The sequence below is a fragment of the Oncorhynchus keta genome, chromosome 19 (genome assembly GCF_023373465.1).
Source record: "Oncorhynchus keta strain PuntledgeMale-10-30-2019 chromosome 19, Oket_V2, whole genome shotgun sequence".
NCBI classification, from domain to species: domain Eukaryota; kingdom Metazoa; phylum Chordata; class Actinopteri; order Salmoniformes; family Salmonidae; genus Oncorhynchus; species Oncorhynchus keta.
In genome coordinates, this window is record NC_068439.1 from 3,554,978 (window position 1) to 3,576,823 (window position 21,846).

Here is a 21,846-nt window from a genome sequence, read left to right on the forward strand (position 1 = left end):
TCCAATCATCTTGAACGCTCCTCTAATCTCTCGTCCAATCATCTTGAACGCTCCTCTTATCTCTCGTCCAATCATCTTGAACGCACCTCTAATCTCTGCTAATAGTCAAATCAGTGCCTGAAGTTAGGGAGGGGCTGTTCCTCCACTGGGAGTGGGAGGGCCAATAGATGGTTTAGGGTTTGATCATAGCCTGAAGTTAGGGAGGGGCTGTTCCTCCACTAGGAGTGGGAGGGCCAATAGATGGTTTAGGGTTTGATCGTAGCCTGAAGTTAGGGAGGGGCTGTTCCTCCACTAGGAGTGGGAGGGCCAATAGATGGTTTAGGGTTTGATCATAGCCTGAAGTTAGGGAGGGGCTGTTCCTCCACTAGGAGTGGGAGGGCCAATAGATGGTTTAGGGTTTGATCATAGCCTGAAGTTAGGGAGGGGCTGTTCCTCCACTGGGAGTGGGAGGGCCAATAGATGGTTTAGGGTTTGATCATAGCCTGAAGTTAGCGAGGGGCTGTTCCTCCACTGGGAGTGGGAGGGCCAATAGATGGTTTAGGGTTTGATCATAGCCTGAAGTTAGGGAGGGGCTGTTCCTCCACTGGGAGTGGGAGGGCCAATAGATGGTTTAGGGTTTGATCGTAGCCTGAAGTTAGGGAGGGGCTGTTCCTCCACTGGGAGTGGGAGGGCCAATAGATGGTTTAGGGTTTGATCGTAGCCTGAAGTTAGGGAGGGGCTGTTCCTCCACTGGGAGTGGGAGGGCCAATAGATGGTTTAGGGTTTGATCATAGCCTGAAGTTAGGGAGGGGCTGTTCCTCCACTGGGAGTGGGAGGGCCAATAGATGGTTTAGGGTTTGATCGTAGCCTGAAGTTAGGGAGGGGCTGTTCCTCCACTGGGAGTGGGAGGGCCAATAGATGGTTTAGGGTTTGATCATAGCCTGAAGTTAGGGAGGGGCTGTTCCTCCACTGGGAGTGGGAGGGCCAATAGATGGTTTAGGGTTTGATCATAGCCTTTAGTTAGGGAGGGGCTGTTCCTCCACTGGGAGTGGGAGGGCCAATAGATGGTTTAGGGTTTGATCATAGCCTGAAGTTAGGGAGGGGCTGTTCCTCCACTGGGAGTGGGAGGGCCAATAGATGGTTTAGGGTTTGATCATAGCCTTTAGTTAGGGAGGGGCTGTTCCTCCACTGGGAGTGGGAGGGCCAATAGATGGTTTAGGGTTTGATCATAGCCTGAAGTTAGGGAGGGGCTGTTCCTCCACTGGGAGTGGGAGGGCCAATAGATGGTTTAGGGTTTGATCATAGCCTGAAGTTAGGGAGGGGCTGTTCCTCCACTAGGAGTGGGAGGGCCAATAGATGGTTTAGGGTTTGATCGTAGCCTGAAGTTAGGGAGGGGCTGTTCCTCCACTAGGAGTGGGAGGGCCAATAGATGGTTTAGGGTTTGATCGTAGCCTGAAGTTAGGGAGGGGCTGTTCCTCCACTGGGAGTGGGAGGGCCAATAGATGGTTTAGGGTTTGATCATAGCCTGAAGTTAGGGAGGGGCTGTTCCTCCACTGGGAGTGGGAGGGCCAATAGATGGTTTAGGGTTTGATCGTAGCCTGAAGTTAGGGAGGGGCTGTTCCTCCACTGGGAGTGGGAGGGCCAATAGATGGTTTAGGGTTTGATCGTAGCCTGAAGTTAGGGAGGGGCTGTTCCTCCACTGGGAGTGGGAGGGCCAATAGATGGTTTAGGGTTTGATCATAGCCTGAAGTTAGGGAGGGGCTGTTCCCCACTGGGAGTGGGAGGGCCAATAGATGGTTTAGGGTTTGATCGTAGCCTGAAGTTAGGGAGGGGCTGTTCCTCCACTGGGAGTGGGAGGGCCAATAGATGGTTTAGGGTTTGATCGTAGCCTGAAGTTAGGGAGGGGCTGTTCCCCACTGGGAGTGGGAGGGCCAATAGATGGTTTAGGGTTTGATCGTAGCCTGAAGTTAGGGAGGGGCTGTTCCTCCACTGGGAGTGGGAGGGCCAATAGATGGTTTAGGGTTTGATCGTAGCCTGAAGTTAGGGAGGGGCTGTTCCTCCATAGGTAAACACCGTGGTCTTGTAGTGGATGTGAGCTCTGATTGGAAGCCAGCGGAGTGTGTGGAGGAGCGGGGTGACGTTTTACAAGCATTTCGCTTCACCCGCAATAACATCTGCTAAACACGTATGTGACCAATATCATTTGATTTGACACGAGAGAACGTGAACCAGGTGGGCTGCAGTGTTCTGGATAAAAATAGATGTAAACCATCCAGGTTTCAAGCAATGATATGGCTGGCTAGGCATCGCATATGCCATTATTTAGGATATGAATATATATATAATATTAGAATATTGCTCCAATGTCAGGCAAATAGGCCTATTAGAATGTACATTTGACTCTCTCCCAGCCTGTCTAAGGCCCGTCGGCTCGTAGCTGAGGTTTCCTGTGCCGGGAGATGCTTTGGCATTTGCGTTGTCAGTAGGCTATGTGTGGCAACTATGGTATTCTAGAGAATATGCTTGTATCTCCCTGACCTGAATCTGTAAAATGTATGAGAGACAGATTTATTAATAGAAGCGCTGCACACAGGCATAAAAAAGTTTGTTTAATTGACTCGAAACGGAATTCTAATGAAGTGAGAAAATTGTTCTTGGCTATTCAGGGGGTTTTGTTCACAAGCTAGGTTGTTTTTCAAATGTTTACATTTTTACACTGCTAGGGAAGAGACTAGTCAGACTCTCAGTATCATGACTCCAGTTGTATTACCACGGCAACCTCCCACCCATAAAGGGGCAGGTGACAGTTTTTTGTTTCCGATGTCATATTTGGGTGAAAGGCTCAGGTCACAATTGTTTTTATTTTTTTATTAAACAATACACCACATTACTTCTTACTAGTAAAACATTTATTGTTTTAGAATTGTTAGAAAGATCTGTTTTTTTTGGTGTCATTTTTAGTAAAACAAAAACAAATCAGATTGGTAGATTTTTCAACTGTACCTGCCACAGTGGCTGGTGGGAGGTTGCCGTGGTAACTGGTGTCCCAGAAGTAACATTTTAGACCGTTAGCAAGTGGTGGCACTCAAAAAGGTAAAGGAGACCCTTCTTCAGTCACACACACGCACGCACACACACACACGCACACACACGCACACACTCGCACACACACACACACACACACACACACACACACACACACACACACACACACACACACACACACACACACACACACACACACACACACACACACACACACTCTCTTTATTGTATATTGTTGTGTTGTTGTTGTGTTGTGTTGGGGCAGCTGGTGGTAGAATGGAATTCTAACTTAAGTGGATTGAGTAACCAGTTCACAATAACATTGTTCTTTCTTAGATATATTGTATACATGTGGTTATCATGTATAATCAATTATCATTTAATTTAATGGATTTTTGTCTGTTTTCATTACGATAAAACATTTATTATAGATAAAGAATATTAAACCTCGCTAGAGAATATTCAACCTAGCTAGAGAATATTAAACCTAGATCGCTAATATTACACCTAGCTAGAGAATATTCAACCTTGCTAGAGAATATTAAACATAGCTCGATAATATTACACCTAGCTAGAGAATATTCAACCTAGCTAGAGAATATTCAACCTTGCTAGAGAATATTCAACCAAGCTCGAGAATTTGACCTCTACACACCAACAGTACCTCTCTGTAACCTCTACACACCAACAGTACCTCTCTGTAACCTCTACACACCAATAGACCTCTCTGTGACCTCTACACACCAACAGTACCTCTCTGTAACCTCTACACACCAACAGTACCTCTCTGTGACCTCTACACACCAACAGTACCTCTCTGTGACCTCTACACACCAACAGTACCTCTCTGTGACCTCTACACACCAACAGTACCTCTCTGTGACCTCTACACACCAACAGTACCTCTCTGTGACCTCTACACACCAACAGTACCTCTCTGTTACCTCTACACACCAACAGTACCTCTCTGTTACCTCTACACACCAACAGTACCTCTCTGTTACCTCTACACACCAACAGTACCTCTCTGCGACCTCTACACACCAACAGTACCTCTCTGTGACCTCTACACACCAACAGTACCTCTCTGTGACCTCTACACACCAACAGTACCTCTCTGTGACCTCTACACACCAACAGTACCTCTCTGTGACCTCTACACACCAACAGTACCTCTCTGTGACCTCTACACACCAACAGTACCTCTCTGTGACCTCTACACACCAACAGTACCTCTCTGTTACCTCTACACACCAACAGTACCTCTCTGTGACCTCTACACACCAACAGTACCTCTCTGTGACCTCTACACACCAACAGTACCTCTCTGTGACCTCTACACACCAACAGTACCTCTCTGTGACCTCTACACACCAACAGTACCTCTTTGTGACCTCTACACACCAACAGTACCTCTCTGTGACCTCTACACACCAACAGTACCAACAGTCCGGGTTCCTCTGGTTGATGAGGCCGGGTTCCTCTGGTTGATGAGACCGGGTTCCTCTGGTTGATGAGACCGGGTTCCTCTGGTTGATGAGACCGGGTTCCTCTGGTTGATGAGACCGGGTTCCTCTGGTTGATGAGACCGGGTTCCTCTGGTTGATGAGACCGGGTTCCTCAGGTTGATGAGACCGGGTTCCTCTGGTTGATGAGACCGGGTTCCTCTGGTTGATGAGACCGGGTTCCTCAAGTTGATGAGACCGGGTTCCTCAGGTTGATGAGACCGGGTTCCTCAGGTTGATGAGACCGGGTTCCTCAAGTTGATGAGACCGGGTTCCTCAGGTTGATGAGACCGGGTTCCTCACGACTGGATAATACAAGAAGTTTACTGCTGTATTGAATAAAAATTCCAAACAGTTTTTTTTATATCTTCATACAGACGTGAACAAACGTTACCTCACAACAATATGATATATTTTACCACTTTATTGTTCTTCTGTATTCAATAAGCAACATAAATCATAAAGTCAACCTTCTATGATACTTTGTGTCTTCACTCTGCAATACAGTATTCCCAAATTAACATCAATGGACTGCTGTGTTCAGTCAGACGGACGACAGGGATCCAATGAAATGCGCATTGTAGACAAACACATTTCACTGTCGACAATGTGCCTTTTTTCCAAAGGCAATGTTCTGGAAGTTTGCAGAGATCGCAATCACAGTAAATGCTGTGGATGTTGGCTCCATGCGTACATTTTCCTAGTCTACAACTCAATCACTAATCATAAAATGCTGTGATCATTGGGTATCTTCACGGTGCAATATTACACAACGTAAATGAACAATTGATTTTTTTATTGATTTTTTTTATTCCCCCCCCAAAAAAATGAAAAATAAGTTTCCAGTTCAAGAAAGTAGAATGATCTTGGACACAAGGCAATGATTCGTATATAGACAAGAACAAGTTCAGCAGACAAGCCATGGTGGGTCTCATGTGGATAGAATGTATGGAAACTTGTATGTACAATATTTTTTACATTTTACAAAACAAAAAATCTTTGTTTCTATTTTCCTCTTTGTATATATATAGATAGATTTTTTTTTATATTCCCACTAGCATTTATACTACAATATTGAAACAAATTATAATAACATATACAGATATGTCAATCCAGTTCTCGTCTTTTTTATATTACAAATGTATTTCCATAAAAATATATCTCTGTACAAAAAAAGTTGTTTGTTCTTTAACTTTATACTCTTTTCTTAAAGGTCGTTCCACTTTTTCCGTTGACAGTTTCTGTTTCAGTCCATGTTTTGTACACTCCTTCGTTTCCCCCCCCAAAAAAACCTTCGGTCACCAGCAAAACCCTCTGTCCTGCATGTCTGGTCTGTTTGGCGCTCATTGCCCGTCCAGTAAGAGACACAAGCAGATGCTTAGGGCCACCGAGGCAGGTAGGGGGGCCCCGACCAAGAGGGGAACCACGAACATGTTTTGCCTACGAGGTGTTGGGGCCCCCAAAAGACTAGGGTCGGTCCTGTCTCCACTAGTTTTTTGCTGAGGCTTCGAGATCTCTCCTGGTAGGTTCTCCTGGTAGGTTCTCCTGGTAGGTTCTCCTGGTAGGTTCTCCTGGTAGGTTCTCCCGGTCTCTACTGCTGTGTGTTTCATAAGGTCTATGAAAAGGAAAACTGATAGACATACAATATAGAAATATAAAAAGAAACCAACTATGTTGACATCAGCCCCTACAGGATCTGTTACAGGGGGAAACAACGTTGCTTACAGGAAAACCATCTGCCTCTCTGATAAGTCATGTCCATATGTATACATATAATAATAATATATAATATAATAATAATGTCATAATAATATAATAATAATATATAATATAATAATAATATATAATATAATAAAAATGTCATGTAATGTACATTAATATATTGAATTATTTAAAGTAAAAAAGGGGACATTCTCTTCTTGCAATAAACAATTATATAATGTGTTCTTAAGAAACCATTTGGGAGGGTGGGGAATTCAATGTGAGCTATAGCTAAAACAGAAATACAGAATTAATATTCAAAACCGCTCCAAGCTCTCAAAAAATGGTATTATAATAAATTGGTTGGTTTGCAGCTTAAACATTATCACTCATCAGAGTCTCTCCCCTCTGCCTCCTCCAACACTGGACCTGTTGATATGGGAGGAGCTCAGTAAACTACAGGACCTGTTGATATGGGAGGAGCTCAGTAAACTACAGGACCTGTTGATATGGGAGGAGCTCAGTAAACTACAGGACAAGTTGATAAGGGAGGAGCTCAGTAAACTACAGGACAAGTTGATAAGGGAGGAGCTCAGTAAACTACAGGACAAGTTGATATGGGAGGAGCTCAGTAAACTACAGGACATGTTGATATGGGAGGAGCTCAGTAAACTACAGGACATGAGGACAGTAAATACAGGACAAGTTGATATGGGAGGAGCTCAGTAAACTACAGGACATGTTGATATGGGAGGAGCTCAGTAAACTACAGGACATGTTGATATGGGAGGAGCTCAGTAAACTACAGGACATGTTGATATGGGAGGAGCTCAGTAAACTACAGGACAAGTTGATAAGGGAGGAGCTCAGTAAACTACAGGACATGTTGATATGGGAGGAGCTCAGTAAACTACAGGACAAGTTGATAAGGGAGGAGCTCAGTAAACTACAGGACAAGTTGATATGGGAGGAGCTCAGTAAACTACAGGACAAGTTGATATGGGAGGAGCTCAGTAAACTACAGGACATGTTGATATGGGAGGAGCTCAGTAAACTACAGGACAAGTTGATAAGGGAGGAGCTCAGTAAACTACAGGACAAGTTGATATGGGAGGAGCTCAGTAAACTACAGGACAAGTTGATAAGGGAGGAGCTCAGTAAACTACAGGACAAGTTGATATGGGAGGAGCTCAGTAAACTACAGGACATGTTGATAAGGGAGGAGCTCAGTAAACTACAGGACATGTTGATATGGGAGGAGCTCAGTAAACTACAGGACATGTTGATATGGGAGGAGCTCAGTAAACTACAGGACAAGTTGATATGGGAGGAGCTCAGTAAACTACAGGACAAGTTGATAAGGGAGGAGCTCAGTCGTATCATTGATATTTAGAAAGTAGACCTGAAGGACCAAACATAATTTAAATCTGGATCAACTTTGATCAATGTTGCTATTGAGTAACACGTTGAGATTGAAGAGGAGATTCTATCCAAACTATAGCATGTGAACGTTGACCTTTTGCGTCACTCATTTAGTCTTGAACACCATTAACCGAATCTACAGGTGTTAAATAACACCTATTTCGCTCCAGGGGAATTAGCGTAACATGGGGTGTTGGTGGAAAGGATGTGCCATTGTAAAGGTTCATTGAGGAGAAAGTCTTTCAGGGCCCAGAGATCATAGCTCTATGCACTAGATATGAAAGGGATCAGGGCCCTGGCCTAAACTAGGGCTCTCTCTCTCTCTGTCTCTCTGTCTCTCTCTCTCTGTCTCTCTTTCGCTCTCTCTCTCTCTCTCTCTCTCTCTCTCTCTCTCTCTCTCTCTCTCTCTCTCTCTCTCTCTCTCTCTCTCTCTCTCTCTCTCTCTCTCTCTCTCTCTCTCTCTCTCTCTCTCTGTCTCTCTCTGTCTCTCTCCCTCTCTTTCTCTCTCCCTCTCTCTGTCTCTCTCTCTCTCCCTCTCCCCTCTCCCTCTCTCCCTCTCTCTGTCTCTCTCTCTCTCCCTCTCCCCTCTCCCCCTCTCCCTCTCTCTACATTTTTCATTTAAAAATATATTTTGCAAAACCAGCAGCACAGCTGAGACTAAAAGAGAAACCTTGCAGGTCTAAAATGATGAATCGTGATCTTCAATACGCCATTATTACATTACTTCACCATTTTCCCAGAAACTCTGAATGTGGATCATATTCTATCTTTGGCTGAATAAAATACACCTTCGTGTAGGTTTCTGCTCACACTACAACACACCCAAGTAGCTGATCTCTGGATAACACTCACACTACAACACACCCAAGTAGCTGATCTCTGGATAACACTCACACTACAACACACCCAAGTAGCTGATCTCTGGATAACACTCACACTACAACACACCCAAGTAGCTGATCTCTGGATAACACTCACACTACAACACACCCAAGTAGCTGATCTCTGGATAACACTCACACTACAACACACCCAAGTAGCTGATCTCTGGATAACACACACAGTCACACTACAACACACCCAAGTAGCTGATCTCTGGATAACACACACACTCACACTACAACACACCCAAGTAGCTGATCTCTGGATAACACACACAGTCACACTACAACACACCCAAGTAGCTGATCTCTGGATAACACACACACTACAACACACCCAAGTAGCTGATCTCTGGATAACACACACACTACAACACACCCAAGTAGCTGATCTCTGGATAACACACACACTCACACTACAACACACCCAAGTAGCTGATCTCTGGATACACACACACTCACACTACAACACACCCAAGTAGATGATCTCTGGATAAACACACACTCACACTACAACACACCCAAGTAGCTGATCTCTGGATAACACACACACTACAACACACCCAAGTAGCTGATCTCTGGATAACACACACACTACAACACACCCAAGTAGCTGATCTCTGGATAACACACACACTACAACTGGATAACACACACTACAACACACCCAAGTAGCTGATCTCAACACACCCAAGTAGCTGATCTCTGGATAACACACACACTACAACACACCCAAGTAGCTGATCTCTGGATAACACACACACTACAACACACCCAAGTAGCTGATCTCTGGATAACACACACACTACAACACACCCAAGTAGCTGATCTCTGGATAACACACACACTACAACACACCCAAGTAGCTGATCTCTGGATAACACACACACTCACACTACAACACACCCAAGTAGATGATCTCTGGATAACACACACACTCACACTACAACACACCCAAGTAGCTGATCTCTGGATAACACACACAGTCACACTACAACACATCCAAGTAGCTGATCTCTGGATAACACACACAGTCACACTACAACACACCCAAGTAGCTGATCTCTGGATCATAACACACACACTACAACACACCCAAGTAGCTGATCTCTGGATAACACACAGTCACACTACAACACACCCAAGTAGCTGATCTCTGGATCATAACACACACACTACAACACACCCAAGTAGCTGATCTCTGGATAACACACACACTCACACTCACAGCGAGAGAGATAATGATGAACACACAGCTCATCAACAGAAAGGAAAACAGACTGGTTGCTGTGTCTCTCGCGGGAAATAAAGGCTTGACTCAAACCCACAGAACACCACAGGGTTCTAAACTCTCTCCAGTTGCTCGGCATGCAGTGATTGGTTAGTGACTGGTTAGTGAATGGTTAGTGAATGGTTAGTGACTGGTTAGTGACTGGTTCGTGAATGGTTAGTGAATGGTTAGTGAATGGTTTGTGAATGGTCAGTGAATGGTTAGGGTTAGGGTCCTATCTTTCTCTCCTCCTCTCCTATCCTTGTCTTCTCCTCTCCTATCCTTCTCTCCTCTTCTCTCCACCTTCTATATCCTCCTCTCCTTTTGTCCTTCTCTCCTTCTCTCCTCCTCTCCTCCTCTCCTCTCCTTCTCTCCTCCTCTCCTATCCTTCTCTCCTCCTCTCCTCTCCTTCTCTCCTCCTCTCCTATCCTTCTCTCCTCCTCTCCTTCTCTCCTCCTCTCCTATCCTTCTCTCCTCTTCTCTCCACCTTCTATCGCCTCCTCTCCTCTCCTTCTGTCCTCCTCTCCTCTCCTTTTGTCCTCCTCTCCTCTCCTTCTCTCCTCCTCTCCTTATCTCCTCTCCTCCTCTCCTCTCCTTCTCTCCTCCTCTCCTTCTCTCCTCTCCTCTAATTCTCTCCTCCTCTCCTATCCTTCTCTCCTCCTCTCCTCTCCTTCTCTCCTCTCCTTCTCTCCTCCTCTCCTATCCTTCTCTCCTCCTCTCCTATCCTTCTCTCCTCCTCTCCTATCCTTCTCTCCTCCTCTCCTATCCTTCTCTCCTCTTCTCTCCACCTTCTATCGCCTCCTCTCCTCTCCTTCTGTCCTCCTCTCCTCTCCTTTTGTCCTCCTCTCCTCTCCTTCTCTCCTCCTCTCCTTCTCTCCTCTCCTCCTCTCCTCTCCTTCTCTCCTCCTCTCCTATCCTTCTCTCCTCTCCTCCTCTCCTATCCTTCTCTCCTCTCCTTCTCTCCTCCTCTCCTATCCTTCTCTCCTCCTCTCCTATCCTTCTCTCCTCCTCTCCTATCCTTCTCTCCTCTTCTCTCCACCTTCTATCACCTCCTCTCCTCTCCTTCTGTCCTCCTCTCCTCTCCTTTTGTCCTCCTCTCCTCTCCTTCTCTCCTCTTCTCCTTCTCTCCTCTCCTCCTCTCCTCTCCTTCTCTCCCCCTCTCCTCTCCTTCTCTCCTCCTTTCCTCCTCTCCTCTCCTTCTCTCATATCCTTCTCTCCTATCCTTCTCTCCTCCTCTCCACCTCTTCTCATCTGCTAACACAAATATAGAGGAACCTCCTGGACTGCTTTCTTTCAGATTCAGATGGGCTATAGCAAAGCACTGGAATCAACTGAAAGGGCTTGTTACTAATCTCAAGTAGGTAAAACAGGGAAGCTGCATGGTTAGGTTTTAGCCCCCCAACCAAACAAAGATAGTTTCCATTTCAATACTCACAGAGAGCCCTTATGGGTAGGAATGGCTGGAGAAAATGTCTAGACATGATTAAAACTGTCCGTGACACGAAGACAAATATCTAAACATAGGACAAATCAGCCTGAAGCTTCCTCCACAGAGATGTCAGTCTCTCAAATCAGCCTGAAGCTTCCTCCAGAGAGATGTCAGTCTCTCAAATCAGCCTGAAGCTTCCTCCAGAGAGATGTCAGTCTCTCAAATCAGCCTGAAGCTTCCTCCAGAGAGATGTCAGTCTGTCAAATCAGCCTGAAGCTTCCTCCATAGAGATGTCAGTCTGTCAAATCAGCCTGAAGCTTCCTCCAGAGAGATGTCAGTCTCTCAAATCAGCCTGAAGCTTCCTCCAGAGAGATGTCAGTCTCTCAAATCAGCCTGAAGCTTCCTCCATAGAGATGTCAGTCTGTCAAATCAGCCTGAAGCTTCCTCCAGAGAGATGTCAGTCTCTCAAATCAGCCTAGACCTAAACCTTCTCCATAGAGATGTCAGTCTCTCAAATCAGCCTGAAGCTTACTCCATAGAGATGGCAGTCTCTCAAATCAGCCTGAAGCTTCCTCCAGAGAGATCGCAGTCTCTCAAATCAGCCTACACCGAAGCTTCCTCCATAGAGATGGCAGTCTCTCAAATCAGCCTACACCGAAGCTTCCTCCATAGAGATGGCAGTCTCTCAAATCAGCCTACACCGAAGCTTTCTCCATAGAGATGGCAGTCTCTCAAATCAGCCTAGACCTAAACCTTCTCCATAGAGATGTCAGTCTCTCAAATCAGCCTGAAGCTTCCTCCAGAGAGATGGCAGTCTCTCAAATCAGCCTACACCAAAGCTTCCTCCATAGAGATGGCAGTCTCTCAAATCAGCCTACACCGAAGCTTCCTCCATAGAGATGTCAGTCTCTCAAATCAGCCTAGACCTAAACCTTCTCCATAGAGATGGCAGTCTCTCAAATCAGCCTAGACCTAAACCTTCTCCAGAGAGATGGCAGTCTCTCAAATCAGCCTAGACCTAAACCTTCTCCAGAGAGGTGGCAGTCTCTCAAATCAGCCTAGACCTAAACCTTCTGCATAGAGATGTCAGTCTCTCAAATCCGCCTAGACCTAAACCTTCTCCATAGAGATGTCAGTCTCTCAAATCAGCCTAGACCTAAACCTTCTCCATAGAGATGTCAGTCTCTCAAATCAGCCTGAAGCTTCCTCCAGAGAGATGGCAGTCTCTCAAATCAGCCTAGACCTAAACCTTCTCCATAGAGATGTCAGTCTCTCAAATCAGCCTGAAGCTTCCTCCATAGAGATGGCAGTCTCTCAAATCAACCTGAAGCTTCCTCCAGAGAGATGGCAGTCTCTCAAATCAGCCTACACCAAAGCTTCCTCCATAGAGATGGCAGTCTCTCAAATCAGCCTACACCGAAGCTTCCTCCATAGAGATGTCAGTCTCTCAAATCAGCCTAGACCTAAACCTTCTCCATAGAGATGGCAGTCTCTCAAATCAGCCTAGACCTAAACCTTCTCCAGAGAGATGGCAGTCTCTCAAATCAGCCTAGACCTAAACCTTCTGCATAGAGATGTCAGTCTCTCAAATCCGCCTAGACCTAAACCTTCTCCATAGAGATGTCAGTCTCTCAAATCAGCCTGAAGCTTCCTCCAGAGAGATGGCAGTCTCTCAAATCAGCCTAGACCTAAACCTTCTCCATAGAGATGGCAGTCTCTCAAATCAGCCTGAAGCTTCCTCCAGAGAGATGGCAGTCTCTCAAATCAGCCTACACCGAAGCTTCCTCCATAGAGATGGCAGTCTCTCAAATCAGCCTAGACCTAAACCTTCTCCATAGAGATGGCAGTCTCTCAAATCAGCCTGAAGCTTCCTCCAGAGAGATCGCAGTCTCTCAAATCAGCCTACACCGAAGCTTCCTCCATAGAGATGTCAGTCTCTCAAATCAGCCTACACCGAAGCTTCCTCCATAGAGATGTCAGTCTCTCAAATCAGCCTAGACCTAAACCTTCTCCATAGAGATGGCAGTCTCTCAAATCAGCCTAGACCTAAACCTTCTCCATAGAGATGTCAGTCTCTCAAATCAGCCTGAAGCTTCCTCCATAGAGATGGCAGTCTGTCAAATCAGCCTAGACCTAAACCGTCTCCAGAGACATTGGCAGTCTGTCCTTCCATATCAGATAATCAGATCTGCTGGTATGTAAAACCCTAGGCAGGTCCCTGATGTAGATAGGGACATATGGGCTGCCTATTGCCATGGGGAAGCTGTGTGTGTGTGTGTGTGTGTGTGTGTGTGTGTGTGTGTGTGTGTGTGTGTGTGTGTGTGTGTGTGTGTGTGCATTTGTTGGTGAGGGTGTGGGTGTGTGTGCACATCGCAGTGGGTAGGGGTCTGTGCTGTCTTGCAGTTGTCTATGAGGAGATACCCTCTACTACTGTCTATGGGTGATGTGTGCTACTGTCTATGAGGGATAGGGGTCTACACTGTCTATGGGGAGCTGTCTACTACTGTCTATGAGGAGATACCCTCTACTACTGTCTATGAGGAGATACCCTCTACTACTGTCTATGAGGAGATACCCTCTACTACTGTCTATGAGGAGATACCCTCTACTACTGTCTATGAGGAGATACCTTCTACTACTGTCTATGAGGAGATACCCTCTACTACTGTCTATGAGGAGATACCCTCTACTACTGTCTATGAGGAGATACCCTCTACTACTGTCTATGAGGAGATACCCTCTACTACTGTCTATGAGGAGATGCCTTCTACTACTGTCTATGAGGAGATACCCTCTACTACTGTCTATGAGGAGATACCCTCTACTACTGTCTATGAGGAGATACTACCTCTACTACTGTCTATGAGGAGATACCTCTACTACTGTCTATGAGGAGATACCTTCTACTACTGTCTATGAGGAGATACCCTCTACTACTGTCTATGAGGAGATACCCTCTACTACTGTCTATGAGGAGATACCCTCTACTACTGTCTATGAGGAGATACCTCTACTACTGTCTATGAGGAGATACCTTCTACTACTGTCTATGAGGAGATACTGTCTATGAGGAGATACCCTCTACTACTGTCTATGAGGAGATACCCTCTACTACTGTCTATGAGGAGATACCCTCTACTACTGTCTATGAGGAGATACCCTCTACTACTGTCTATGAGGAGATGCCTTCTACTACTGTCTATGAGGAGATACCCTCTACTACTGTCTATGAGGAGACCTCTACTACTGTCTATGAGGAGATACTGTCTATGAGGAGATACCCTCTACTACTGTCTATGAGGAGATGCCTTCTACTACTGTCTATGGGGAGATACTGTCCCTCTACTACTGTCTATGAGGAGATACCCTCTACTACTGTCTATGAGGAGATACTACCTCTACTACTGTCTATGAGGAGATGCCTTCTACTACTGTCTATGAGGAGATACCCTCTACAACTGTCTATGGGAGATACCCTCTACTACTGTCTATGAGGAGATACCTATGGGGAGATCTACTACTGTCTATGAGGAGATACCTCTACTACTGTCTATGAGGAGATACCTCTACTACTGTCTATGAGGAGATACCCTCTACTACTGTCTATGGGGAGATGCCCTCTACTACTGTCTATGAGGAGATGCCCTCTACTACTGTCTATGGGGAGATACCCTCTACTACTGTCTATGGGGAGATACCTTCTACTACTGTCTATGAGGAGATACCCTCTACTACTGTCTATGAGGAGATACCCTCTACTACTGTCTATGGGGAGATACCCTCTACTACTGTCTATGGGGAGATACCCTCTACTACTGTCTATGAGGAGATACCCTCTACTACTGTCTATGGGGAGATACCCTCTACTACTGTCTATGAGGAGATACCTTCTACTACTGTCTATGGGGAGATACCCTCTACTACTGTCTATGAGGAGATAGTGACTGGAAGGTGATGATACCCTCTACAACTCTGTTACACCTCTCTGATTAATTGTCATTGAAATGACAGGAAACTGATCTGAAATGACAGGAAACTGATCAGAAATGACAGTAAACTGATCCGAAATGACAGGAAACTGATCCGAAATGACAGGAAACTGATCTGAAATTACAGGAAACTGATCCGAAAATGACAGGAAACTGATCAGAAATGACAGGAAACTGATCAGAAATGACAGGAAACTGATCCGAAATGACAGGAAATTGATCAAAAATGACAGGAAACTGATCAGAAATGACAGGAAACTAATCAGAAATGACAGGAAACTGATCCGAAATGACAGGAAACTGATCAGAAATGACAGGAAACTGATCAGAAATGACAGGAAACTGATCCGAAATTACAGGAAACTGATCCGAAATGATAGGAAACTGATCCGAAAACAGCAGCACGGTTACAGGAAGTGAACGTCAATAAGTTGAAGATGACGTGACTCCACTGTCGTTGCTCAGCCCGTGAAATCACCAGGGAAATTCAATCTTTGCCTTTTTCCATCAAGTCACGATAGGGACCGGGGTTGACATTATATTCACACTGTTGAGATAAGCTTCAGCTTTAAAAGTGATACAATTGTAAAAGCAATTACCAAGTGAGTGGTAGAACCAGATTGGCAGAACAATATAGTGATTGGTTTCAAAAGATTTAAATAAAAAAAAATTTGGGGTACTTTTTTCTAAACTGAATTACGTAGGTGATTTTAAATCTTCATTGGAAAACAAATGTGTCTGATTTAGTATGTTAACTCTGCCTACTTAGTAATATCTCAGCGTTTGCCTGGGACTCAAAAACAAATCAGCCTAGACCTAAACCTTCTCCAGAGAGATGGCAGTCTGTCTTTCCATATCAGATAATCAGATCTGCTGGTATGTAAAACCCTAGGCAGGTCCCTGATGTAGATAGAGACATATGGGCTGCCTATTGCCATGGGGAAGCTGTGTGTGTGTGTGTGTGTGTGTGTGTGTGGGGGGGGGGTGGTGTGGTGTGTGGTGTGTGTGTGTGTGTGTGTGTGTGTGTGTGTGTGTGTGTGTGTGTGTGTGTGTGTGTGTGTGTGTGTGGTGTGGTGTGTGTGTGTGTGTGTGTGGTGTGTGTGGTGTGTGTGTGTGTGGTGTGTGTGGTGTGTGTGTGTGTGTGTGTGTGTGTGTGTGTGCGTTGAATTATGTCGGTGATCTGAAAACACACGTTAATGACGTGGCTAATTTAGACTGTGAACGCTACTTTGCTGTGCCTGACTGGAATGAAAAATTAAAGTTCCTGTCTGTCTGGTCTTCAACCTGACTGTTGGAGAGGGTCTTCAACCTGACCACTGGAGAGGGTCTTCAACCTGACCGCTGGAGAGAGGGTCTTCAACCTGACCACTGGAGAGGGTCTTCAACCTGACCGCTGGAGAGAGGGTCTTCAACCTGACCGCTGGAGAGAGGGTCTTCAACCTGACCGCTGGAGAGAGGGTCTTCAACCTGACTGCTGGAGAGGGTCTTCAACCTGACCGCTGGAGAGGGTCTTCAACCTGACTGCTGGAGAGAGGGTCTTCAACCTGACCGCTGGAGAGGTTCTTCAACCTGACTGCTGGAGAGGGTCTTCAACCTGACCGCTGGAGAGAGGGTCTTCAACCTGACCGCTGGAGAGAGGGTCTTCAACCTGACCGCTGGAGAGGGTCTTCAACCTGACCGCTGGAGAGAGGGTCTTCAACCTGACCGCTGGAGAGGGTCTTCAACCTGACTGCTGGAGAGAGGGTCTTCAACCTGACTGCTGGAGAGGGTCTTCAACCTGACCGCTGGAGAGGGTCTTCAACCTGACTGCTGGAGAGAGGGTCTTCAACCTGACCGCTGGAGAGAGGGTCTTCAACCTGACCGTTGGAGAGAGGGTCTTCAACCTGACCACTGGAGAGAGGGTCTTCAACCTGACCGCTGGAGAGGGTCTTCAACCTGACCGCTGGAGAGAGGGTCTTCAACCTGACTGCTGGAGAGGGTCTTCAACCTGACCGCTGGAGAGAGGGTCTTCAACCTGACCGCTGGAGAGAGGGTCTTCAACCTGACTGTTGGAGAGGGTCTTCAACCTGACCGCTGGAGAGGGTCTTCAACCTGACTGCTGGAGAGGGTCTTCAACCTGACCGCTGGAGAGAGGGTCTTCAACCTGACCGCTGGAGAGGGTCTTCAACCTGACCGCTGGAGAGGGTCTTCAACCTGACCGCTGGAGAGAGGGTCTTCAACCTGACCGCTGGAGAGGGTCTTCAACCTGACCGCTGGAGAGAGGGTCTTCAACCTGACCGCTGGAGAGAGGGTCTTCAACCTGACCGCTGGAGAGAGGGTCTTCAACCTGACCGCTGGAGAGAGGGTCTTCAACCTGACCGCTGGAGAGAGGGTCTTCAACCTGACCGTTGGAGAGGGTCTTCAACCTGACCGCTGGAGAGGGTCTTCAACCTGACCGTTGGAGAGGGTCTTCAACCTGACCGCTGGAGAGAGGGTCTTCAACCTGACCGCTGGAGAGAGGGTCTTCAACCTGACCGCTGGAGAGGGTCTTCAACCTGACCGTTGGAGAGGGTCTTCAACCTGACCGCTGGAGAGAGGGTCTTCAACCTGACCGCTGGAGAGAGGGTCTTCAACCTGACTGCTGGAGAGAGGGTCTTCAACCTGACCGCTGGAGAGAGGGTCTTCAACCTGACCGTTGGAGAGAGGGTCTTCAACCTGACCGTTGGAGAGGGTCTTCAACCTGACCATTGGAGAGAGAGGGTCTTCAACCTGACCGTTGGAGAGAGGGTCTTCAACCTGACCACTGGAGAGAGGGTCTTCAACCTGACCGCTGGAGAGGGTCTTCAACCTGACCGCTGGAGAGAGGGTCTTCAACCTGACTGCTGGAGAGGGTCTTCAACCTGACCGCTGGAGAGAGGGTCTTCAACCTGACCGCTGGAGAGAGGGTCTTCAACCTGACTGTTGGAGAGGGTCTTCAACCTGACCGCTGGAGAGGGTCTTCAACCTGACTGCTGGAGAGGGTCTTCAACCTGACCGCTGGAGAGAGGGTCTTCAACCTGACTGTTGGAGAGGGTCTTCAACCTGACCGCTGGAGAGGGTCTTCAACCTGACAGCTGGAGAGAGGGTCTTCAACCTGACAGCTGGAGAGGGTCTTCAACCTGACAGCTGGAGAGAGGGTCTTCAACCTGACCGCTGGAGAGGGTCTTCAACCTGACAGCTGGAGAGAGGGTCTTCAACCTGACCGCTGGAGAGAGGGTCTTCAACCTGACCGCTGGAGAGGGTCTTCAACCTGACCGCTGGAGAGGGTCTTCAACCTGACCGTTGGAGAGGGTCTTCAACCTGACCGCTGGAGAGAGGGTCTTCAACCTGACCGCTGGAGAGAGGGTCTTCAACCTGACCGCTGGAGAGGGTCTTCAACCTGACCGTTGGAGAGGGTCTTCAACCTGACCGCTGGAGAGAGGGTCTTCAACCTGACCGCTGGAGAGAGGGTCTTCAACCTGACTGCTGGAGAGAGGGTCTTCAACCTGACCGCTGGTCTTCAACCTGACCGTTGGAGAGAGGGTCTTCAACCTGACCGTTGGAGAGGGTCTTCAACCTGACCATTGGAGAGAGGGTCTTCAACCTGACCGTTGGAGAGGTTCTTCAACCTGACCGTTGGAGAGAGGGCCTTCAACCTGACCGTTGGAGAGAGGGTCTTCAACCTGACCGTTGTAGAGAGGGTCTTCAACCTGACCGTTGGAGAGGTTCTTCAACCTGACCGCTGGAGAGAGGGTCTTCAACCTGACCGTTGGAGAGAGGGTCTTCAACCTGACCGCTGGAGAGGGTCTTCAACCTGACCGTTGGAGAGAGGGTCTTCAACCTGACTGCTGGAGAGAGGTTCTTCAACCTGACCGTTGGAGAGGGTCTTCAAACGGGGAAAGTGTCAAATATGGCACACAGACACTACACCAATTTATCCACATTTCCCATATCTCATCTTCCTCCCACCTTCCTCTCACCTTCCTCCCATCTTCCTCTCACCTTCCTCTCAGCTTCCTCTCAGCTTCCTCCAATCTTCCTCCCACCTTCCTCTCAACTTCCTCCCATTTTCCTCTCACCTTCCTCCCACCTTCCTCTCATCTTCCTCTCACCTTCCTCCATCGTCCTCTCATCTTCCTCCATCGTCCTCTCACCTTCCACCTTCCTCCCATCTTCCTCCCACCTTACTGTCATCTTCCTCCCACCTTCCTCTCATCTTCCTCTCATCTTCCTCCCATCTTCCTCTCACCTTCCTCCATCGTCCTCTCATCTTCCTCCATCGTCCTCTCACCTTCCACCTTCCTCCCATCTTCCTCCCACCTTACTCTCATCTTCCTCCCACCTTACTCTCATCTTCCTCCCACCCTACAACCATTTTCCTCTCACCTTTCCTCCCATCTTCCTCCCATCTTCCTCTCATCTTCCTCCCTAGTGGGAATTCTCTCTGACCTCTTGACTCCATCACTCACATCACAAGACGTTATTCACTCTCACGCAACAGCTCCTCTCACCCCTCCCCTTCCTCTCACCCCTCCCCTTCCTGTCACGATCACGGTCCTTTTTCTGCTGATGTTTACATCTGAAAAGTTTGAAAAGCAAAGCGGGCGTTGTCTCCCCGTCTGTTCCCGCCCTCACCAAACTCCCAGCTGCTTGCCTTTGCAGAACCTTTCCCGATAATTGGGAGATTATAATGCAGGAGCCGGGAATCGGAGCGTAAACACTGTTTTGCTATGATCCGCTTAATCATTTCCAATTGAAGCTGCACAGGAGTAATTGCGATGCCACCAACACCTCTGCTGTCAAAGCTATGATAAAGCTTTCAGCAAGGTTTTCAAGATGAGCTGGGGGAGGCAATCTGATAAGGTTGCGCAAGAGCACCAGTCATGAGGTAATGAGACATGTTGTCTTTTTAAATATTTGTTTTACCTTTATTTAACTAGGTAAGTCAAGAACAAATTCTTATTTACAATAGCGGCCTAGGAACAGTGGGTTAACTGCCTTGTTCAGGGGCAGAACGACAGATTTGTACCTTGTCATCTCGGGGATTTGAACTTGCAACCTTCCGGTTACCAGTCAAACGCTTTAACCATTAGGCCACCCTGCCGCCTCTACACTCTAACCACTAGGCTACCCTGCCGCCTCTACACTCTAACCACTAGGCTACCCTGCCGCCTCTACACTCTAACCACTAGGCTACCCTGCCGCCTCTACACTCTAACCACTAGGCTACCCTGCCGCCTCTACACTCTAACCACTAGGCTACCCTGCCGCCTCTACACTCTAACCACTAGGCTACCCTGCCGCCTCTACACTCTAACCACTAGGCTACCCTGCCGCCTCTACACTCTAACCACTAGGCTACCCTGCCGCCTCTACACTCTAACCACTAGGCTACCCTGCCGCCTCTACACTCTAACCACTAGGCTACAACAGGAGGGAAAACAAACAGTGGAAAGGATCCCTCAGTTGTATGAGTTTATTGAAAACCAGAGCAGACCAATGCAGGAGCAGGAGGTGACTAGTCGAGGTAGAGAGTGGGCCTAGAAATCTAGATCAAACCTTCCCAGCTTCAATACGTGTTTCTACCAGCCTGGTGATCCACTAAGAGTGGGGTTTCAATTAAGAGTTGAATAGACCAGTAGTAGCCAGTCAGTTTGTAGAACCAGACAAGACCTTCCCTGCTACAGTCATTCTTCTTCCTTTCAGTAAACCTGCAAGACTGCTTCAGGGAACTCATACCATGTTCAGGCCTCCAGCTTCATTGTCATGTTCTGGAATCCAGCTTCATTGTCCATGTTCTGGAATCCAGCTTCATTGTCCATGTTCTGGAATCCAGCTTCATTGTCATGTTCTGGAATCCAGCTTCATTGTCCATGTTCTGGAATCCAGCTTCATTGTCCATGTTCTGGAATCCAGCTTCATTGTCCATGTTCTGGAATCCAGCTTCATTGTCCATGTTCTGGAATCCAGCTTCATTGTCCATGTTCTGGAATCCAGCTTCATTGTCCATGTTCTGGAATCCAGCTTCATTGTCCATGTTCTGGAATCCAGCTTCATTGTCATGTTCTGGAATCCAGCTTCATTGTCATGTTCTGGAATCCAGCTTCATTGTCCATGTTCTGGAATCCAGCTTCATTGTCCATGTTCTGGAATCCAGCTTCATTGTCTATGTTCTGGAATCCAGCTTCATTGTCCATGTTCTGGAATCCAGCTTCATTGTCCATGTTCTGGAATCCAGCTTCATTGTCCATGTTCTGGAATCCAGCTTCATTGTCCATGTTCTGGAATCCAGCTTCATTGTCCATGTTCTGGAATCCAGCTTCATTGTTCATGTTCTGGAATCCAGCTTCATTGTCATGTTCTGGAATCCAGCTTCATTGTCATGTTCTGGAATCCAGCTTCATTGTCCATGTTCTGGAATCCAGCTTCATTGTCCATGTTCTGGAATCCAGCTTCATTGTTATGTTCTGGAATCCAGCTTCATTGTCCATGTTCTGGAATCCAGCTTCATTGACATGTTCTGGAATCCAGCTTCATTGTCCATGTTCTGGAATCCAGCTTCATTGTCCATGTTCTGGAATCCAGCTTCATTGACATGTTCTGGAATCCAGCTTCATTGTCCATGTTC

At 47.1% G+C, this 21,846-nt stretch overlaps 2 long non-coding RNA genes across 2 annotated transcripts; both read right to left on the reverse strand.

The window, feature by feature from the left end:
- Positions 1–3,828: 3,828 nt before the first annotated feature.
- LOC127909608 (uncharacterized) lies at positions 3,829–4,374 on the reverse strand. Its single transcript, XR_008072198.1, has 3 exons — positions 4,269–4,374; positions 4,059–4,238; positions 3,829–3,938 (listed from the first exon to the last, which is right to left on the reverse strand). It is a non-coding gene; the product is annotated as an uncharacterized LOC127909608 (long non-coding RNA).
- Positions 4,375–16,354: 11,980 nt separating this feature from the next.
- LOC127909130 (uncharacterized) lies at positions 16,355–18,246 on the reverse strand. The gene is made up of 3 exons (XR_008069833.1): positions 17,467–18,246; positions 17,051–17,262; positions 16,355–16,815 (listed from the first exon to the last, which is right to left on the reverse strand). It is a non-coding gene; the product is annotated as an uncharacterized LOC127909130 (long non-coding RNA).
- Positions 18,247–21,846: the final 3,600 nt, after the last annotated feature.